This window comes from Dermacentor andersoni, unplaced genomic scaffold (genome assembly GCF_023375885.2).
Source record: "Dermacentor andersoni unplaced genomic scaffold, qqDerAnde1_hic_scaffold ctg00000725.1, whole genome shotgun sequence".
Lineage (NCBI taxonomy): Eukaryota > Metazoa > Arthropoda > Arachnida > Ixodida > Ixodidae > Dermacentor > Dermacentor andersoni.
The window spans coordinates 22,501-29,163 of record NW_027315403.1 but is presented as its reverse complement, the minus strand read 5'-3'; the positions used below and the strand labels follow the sequence as shown (position 1 = coordinate 29,163).

Below are 6,663 nucleotides of genomic sequence, written 5' to 3'. Positions count from 1 at the left end.
CCGCACGGCCACGACGGAGCCGGTGTCACCCTGCAGAGGGCTGCACTGTAGCACGCCGGGAACCGGCAAAGAACCGCGCAGACGTCGTCGTTGGCCGCGGCGTTGCCGCGAGCACGCGAAGAGACAAAGTCCGAAACGACGTCAGCCGGGGCGTCGAGCACGCCGCCCGCACTGTTCGCACGCGTGCTCGGAAATGGCGAAGGGGCCGCGCTAGCGTGCCTTGAATCGGTGAGCGGCGGTACCGCGGCGATCGCCAGAGCTCGAATCCGCCCTGCAAAAGCCAAATATTGGCGCTCGGCTCGGCGCAGTACGCCGCCGCGTCGCACGAGTACGGCCCCATGGAGGTCTGGGCACTTATCGCTGCTACTGTAAGGGGCCGTACGGCCCCGGCCGACATTGTACCGTAGTGCGATTTTCGTCTTGCGCGTGCTCGTGGCGGTGTCCGCGCACCGTTGCGACGTCGACAATCGTGCCCACGACTACGCGAGCGCTGGAAGAGACAAAGTCCGAAACCGCGTGTGCCGGGGCGGCGCGAGCGCGACGCCTTTGACGCAACTTTTGCGTACAAGCCGCCGCACGGCCACGACGGAGCCGGTGTCACCCTGCAGAGGGCTGCACTGTAGCACGCCGGGAACCGGCAAAGAACCGCGCAGACGTCGTCGTTGGCCGCGGCGTTGCCGCGAGCACGCGAAGAGACAAAGTCCGAAACGACGTCAGCCGGGGCGTCGAGCACGCCGCCCGCACTGTTCGCACTCGTGCTCGGAAATGGCGAAGGGGCCGTGCTAGCGTGCCTCGAATCGATCGGCCGGGGGCCCCGTAGGGCGACAGACAGGCAATTGTGCAGGAAACCGTACTGGCCATTGGCGAGAAATTGCCGTTCGCGCATTCGGTGGACGCGCTGCGCTTTCACGACTTCGGCATTGTGCTGCCGACGTAAGCTTTCAATCTTGCTCGCGGCGTTACGAGGCGGCACGATTTTCGCCAAACGCTCGTCGAAAGTGGCACGAGTACGGCCCCATGGAGGTCTGGGTACTTATCGCTGCTATTATATGGGGGTCCCAGAGAGCAGTCGCCCCCAAAGCGACCTGGGTGTTTGATATGCGGCGGGCTTCGTGCCCGTCAAGCGTGTCCCCGGTATCGCTCCCGTGGATCCCACAGCTGACGTCTGCAGCCTCATCCGCTTGATGCGTTAGGGGCTGGTTGTCGGACGACGCTTTTTCCACGATATCGAAGTGTGTTCCGCATCGTCCTCGGACGAATCAAATACGAAAGCGCCGAAGGCGCGGGCGTGACCCGTCGCCTAGCGGCTTTGCCGTCTCGGCTACGTTGCAAGTGTCGGTCGGTCCACCAGTGCTGCGGGCTCGAGAGAAACCGCAAGCCGCGATCGAGTCGACACAACCGGTCTATCGAGAATGTTGCGTGCTTCTTGCCGCGTGGCGATACCCGGCCCTGCGGGGAGGGCGCCGTTGCGAGCTCGAACGCCGTCGTCTCGGACTGTGCAAAGTGCTACCCTTTGCGAGAACGAAGCGTGTTGGGGCGCCTGAAGGTGGCCTCGGCATCGCAAAAACGGCGTCCGGCCTGCTTGAAAGGCTGGACGCGCAGTTGAACGATTACCTGGTTGATCCTGCCAGTAATCATATGCTTGTCTCAAAGATTAAGCCATGCATGTCTAAGTACATGCCGAAATAAGGCGAAACCGCGAATGGCTCATTAAATCAGTTATGGTTCCTTAGATCGTTTCTTCCTACTTGGATAACTGTGGCAATTCTAGAGCTAATACATGCAGTGAGCCTGAAGCCCTTTGGGCGACGGGTGCTTTTATTAGACCAAGATCGATCGGGTTTCGGCCCGTATTGTGTGGTGACTCTGGATAACTTTGTGCTGATCGCATGGCCACGAGCCGGCGACGTTTCTTTCAAGTGTCTGCCTTATCAACTTTCGATGGTAGGTTACTTGCTTACCATGGTTGTTACGGGTAACGGAGAATCAGGGTTCGATTCCGGAGAGGGAGCCTGAGAAACGGCTACCACATCCAAGGAAGGCAGCAGGCGCGCAAATTACCCACTCCCGGCACGGGGAGGTAGTGACGAAAAATAACAATACGGGACTCTTTTGAGGCCCCGTAATTGAAATGAGTACACTCTAAATCCTTTAACGAGGATCAATTGGAGGGCAAGTCTGGTGCCAGCAGCCGCGGTAATTCCAGCTCCAATAGCGTATACTAAAGCTGCTGCGGTTAAAAAGCTCGTAGTTGGATCTCAGTTCCAGACGAGTAGTGCATCTACCCGATGCGACGGCTCGGACTGAACATCATGCCGGTCCTTTCTTGGTGCACTTCATTGTGTGCCTCGAGAAGGCCGGTGCTTTTACTTTGAAAAAATTAGAGTGCTCAACGCAGGCGAGTCGCCTGAATAAACTTGCATGGAATAATAGAACAAGACCTCGTTTCTGTTCTGTTGGTTTTTGGAATACGAGGTAATGATTAAGAGGGACAGACGGGGGCATTCGTATTGCGGCGCTAGAGGTGAAATTCTTGGACCGTCGCAAGACGAACTACTGCGAAAGCATTTGCCAAGAATGTTTTCTTTGATCAAGAACGAAAGTCAGAGGTTCGAAGGCGATCAGATACCGCCCTAGTTCTGACCATAAACGATGCCAACCAGCGATCCGCCTGAGTTACTCAAATGACTCGGCGGGCAGCTTCCGGGAAACCAAAGTGTTTGGGTTCCGGGGGAAGTATGGTTGCAAAGCTGAAACTTAAAGGAATTGACGGAAGGGCACCACCAGGAGTGGAGCCTGCGGCTTAATTTGACTCAACACGGGAAAACTTACCCGGCCCGGACACTGGGAGGATTGACAGATTGAGAGCTCTTTCTTGATTCGGTGGATGGTGGTGCATGGCCGTTCTTAGTTGGTGGAGCGATTTGTCTGGTTAATTCCGATAACGAACGAGACTCTAGCCTATTAAATAGGTGCGGGGTTCCCAGCACCTTACAACCTTCTTAGAGGGACAAGCGGCTCCTAGCCGCACGAAACAGAGCAATAACAGGTCTGTGATGCCCTTAGATGTCCGGGGCCGCACGCGCGCTACACTGAAGGAAGCAGCGTGTCTTTATCCCTGTCTGAAAAGACTGGGTAACCCGTGGAACTTCTTTCGTGATTGGGATAGGGGCTTGCAATTGTTCCCCTTGAACGAGGAATTCCCAGTAAGCGCGAGTCATAAGCTCGCGTTGATTACGTCCCTGCCCTTTGTACACACCGCCCGTCGCTACTACCGATTGAATGATTTAGTGAGGTCTTCGGACCGATGTCCGGCGCGGCCTTTCGGTTGCGCCGGTCTGTTGGAAAGATGACCAAACTTGATCATTTAGAGGAAGTAAAAGTCGTAACAAGGTTTCCGTAGGTGAACCTGCGGAAGGATCATTACCGGATTGTGAAGGGTGGCGAGCGCCATTGTTTCTACCCCGTGTGGGTGAAGCAGCTCGCTGCGCCCGACGCTTTCCGCCGCTGGCCCCGCTTGGACGCGGGGACGGCTATACCCGAACATGCCGGGGACTGCCTGAATTTTGAGGGGCGCCCCGTGCCAAATTTGTTGCGCCCAGTGGACGCCGGCTGCAACCTTGGACGGTTGGCTTGGCCGCGCCCGCGGGTAGAAACGGCGTAACGCACACTGGGTGGGCTTTCTGTCCGCTTTGGCGCTCTTGCGCGGAATGGGAGTAAGACGACCCGACCTGCTGCTTTGCCCAGTACGAGGGGAACGGCGAAGCGTGCGGTCGGTCAAGGAACTGACGGTCGAGAGCTAATGCCGCTGCCGCTTAGTACACACACGGAACCGTGGTGCGAGCGCTCTCCCGTCCTCCGCGGCAAACGCTGCCGAGTCTGAAAAGTCTGGCGGCTGCCGGTCGCTTCCTGCGGCGAGTATGGAGTAACGACCCGACTTTGTTGCCGCCCAAGTACTAAAGGAACGGTGTGGCGCTCGGTCGGTCATGGAACTGTCGGTATGAGGGTGCGGCTGCCAAGTACGGAAGGAACCGTGGCCTAAAGTGCTCTCCCGTCCTCCGCGGCAAATGCCACCGAGTCCGAAAGGGCCGGAGGCTGCCGGTCGGCTCCTGCTCGTGACGCGCGAGGTGTCGAGATCGCGGTTTAATGCGACGACGTCTGCAGGCTATTCGCCCGCCGCCGAGGGAAAGGCGGCGTTGCTGCGAAGTACCGAAGGAAACGCGGCTTTGCTACGTCGGAAGCGTTCTGCGGTTAGCGGACTTGTGCGCTTTGGGAAGGCGCCGCACGTCGAAAGAGGAAGTACGGACAGACGAGGGACTGTAGTCCCGGATTCGAACGCACTTGCGGCCAGGCCCTTGCTGGCTTCGTCTTCCGCCTCAAGTAGACTTGTTGTGGCGCCGGCGCAGGGAGCCGTCCCTGGCACTGGCCGAGTGGTTTTGGAGAGCTGCGCGAGTACGCGCGCCGGGCTCTTGTCTTTCGTCTCAAGTAGGCTGTTGGATCAACAGCGGTTATGCTGCGGCGATCTGCCGATGCGAAAGTGTGTGTGTGTTTGAGGCCCTTCTATGAACCTACTGCTGACTGAAGCGAAGCACGTCGATGGGGGTGAAGCCCTGCCCGTGGCCGTGTAGCCGTTAAAGACTCCACAGCGGCTTAGCCCTAATCATGGCTCTGTCGCTCTTTGCAATTTTTAGTGGAGCGATGTGAACGTGCACACGAGACACACGGGTCCGGTGGTTGGATGGCAGGTAAAACCGGCTTCGAGTGCGCGCAAACGGCATAAGCTACCTCGAGGGCAAGCGAGGAAGGCGTGGGCGCAAAACACACGCGCGAGTAGCAGGAGTGGAGTGCCATTAGGCTTTCAGCTGCTGAGACGCGGCCGCCGAAAGAGCGAGACTGGAGGAGCGCACGCCGAAAGGCGCTCTTCGAAACCACACACAGGGAGACGCCACGTGCCTAAAACCCTGGTTGTACTGTACTGAATTGAACAAACTATTTTTCACGACTCTAAGCGGTGGATCACTCGGTTCTCGGGTCGATGAAGAACGCAGCCAGCTGCGAGACTTGGTGTGAATTGCAGGACACACTGAGCACTGATTCTTTGAACGCACATTGCGGCCTTGGGTCTTCCCTTGGCTTCGTCTGTCTGAGGGTCGGATCACATATCAAGAGAGACTTCGGCGCACAGGGAACGTGCGTCCGTCGACTCGTTTTGACCGCGTCGGCATCATGGACAGTACGTTGAGCGCTAAAGCCACGCGCCAGCGGCCTCACGAGAGGGAGACGGTGGCAAACCGTTGTGCCAATTCTTCGAAAAGACGGAAACGAGGCATTACTACTGCAGCGTGACGAGTGCGCGCCTCTAGCAAGACCGCCGCAGGATGGAGTCGGATACCTGCAGGGAAAGAGCGGTCCAAGCACGAGGCGCGAACGTCTGTTGCCATGTAGCGCGCACGTTTGCGAGAGAGTCGGAAGCGCACGCTTGCGTGCACGGAAAACGTGGGAATGAAACGCCGGCCGATTCCCGCGCCGTGCGCAAAGCCAGCGCGATCGCAATTTGCGCTGTTTGCCTTCGAAGTACGTCGAGCTCCAGAGCTGGTCGCTCGTTCACGTCACCGCAGTTGTGTGGGCGCCCTTCCGGGCTTCGTCGCAGGAATGGGAATCGGCAGATTCTTGCGAGGAGCGGGGAGGAGAAGGGTGGCCCCCGAAAGCGGTTCGACGCGACAGCGCAGTCTGCGAGCGAGAAGAGTCACGGCACGGCGGAGAATTGCCGCGAAACGGAAAATGTCTCCTTCGAGAGCGTGGGTGCCCCGTTGGCCGAGCTGAAGCGTTCCGTCGTAGTCCGCCGTCGGTCCAAGTGCTTCGCAGTCTCTGTCCCCTAAAGACTGGGCCACTCCAGTTGGGGCAGGGGCGACGCTACACGAGACGATGCCTCCCGCCAGGTTTTAGTCGCCCCTGCGGTGCCCGCTGAAGCGGCGCGCTGCTAAGGCGATCTTTGCCTCGGTGGTGTTTGGGCTTCAGACACGGTCGCTTACCACGCAACTGCTCGTGCGCCGCACGCGCGCAGGCGGTTCACCGCCTGCCAGCCTCGTCTATAAGTAGCTCCGTGTTGGGCGAAGGACGTGGTAGGGCGTCGCACTCGGTTGGCGCTGGGTTTTCGAACGTGTCGAGTCCTTTTCGGCATACCGCTCGTATGACGCACGCGCGCAGGCGTTGTGCCGCCTGCCAGCCTTGTCCGTAAGGACGTGGCAGGGCGTCGTACTCGGTCGTGCTGGAATGGGCGAAAGCGATGTATCCGTTGTCGACCTCAGATCAGGCGAGACAACCCGCTGAATTTAAGCATATCACTAAGCGGAGGAAAAGAAACCAACAGGGATTCCCCGAGTAGCTGCGAGCGAAACGGGACCGAGCCCAGCACCGAATCCCCCGTCCTTGCAGGCGGTCGGGAAATGTGGTGTATGGGAGGCGACGTTCTCGGGTGTTTGCGACGGTGCAAGTCCCCCTGACAGGGGCTTGTCCCAGAGTGGGTGCCAGGCCCGTCTCCGCCGTTGCGCGCCCGGGATGAAGCCTCCCGTGAGTCGGGTTGCTTGAGAGTGCAGCCCTAAGTGGGTGGTAAACTCCATCTAAGGCTAAATACGACCGAGAGACCGATAGTTCACAAGTACC

General features: G+C 58.7%; 3 non-coding genes across 3 annotated transcripts in view; all 3 read left to right on the top strand.

The window, feature by feature from the left end:
• Positions 1-1,611: 1,611 nt before the first annotated feature.
• Positions 1,612-3,426, top strand: LOC140214896 (small subunit ribosomal RNA). The gene has a single exon (XR_011891823.1). It is a non-coding gene; the product is annotated as a small subunit ribosomal RNA (ribosomal RNA).
• A 1,574-nt stretch (positions 3,427-5,000) lies between these two features.
• LOC140214894 (5.8S ribosomal RNA) lies at positions 5,001-5,153 on the top strand. Its single transcript, XR_011891821.1, has one exon. It is a non-coding gene; the product is annotated as a 5.8S ribosomal RNA (ribosomal RNA).
• A 1,146-nt stretch (positions 5,154-6,299) lies between these two features.
• The window catches only part of LOC140214892 (large subunit ribosomal RNA), a 3,959-nt gene continuing 3,595 nt past the window's right edge, over positions 6,300-6,663 (top strand). The window contains exon 1 of the ribosomal RNA XR_011891819.1: positions 6,300-6,663. This exon is cut by the window's right edge and continues 3,595 nt beyond it. This is a non-coding gene — a ribosomal RNA (large subunit ribosomal RNA).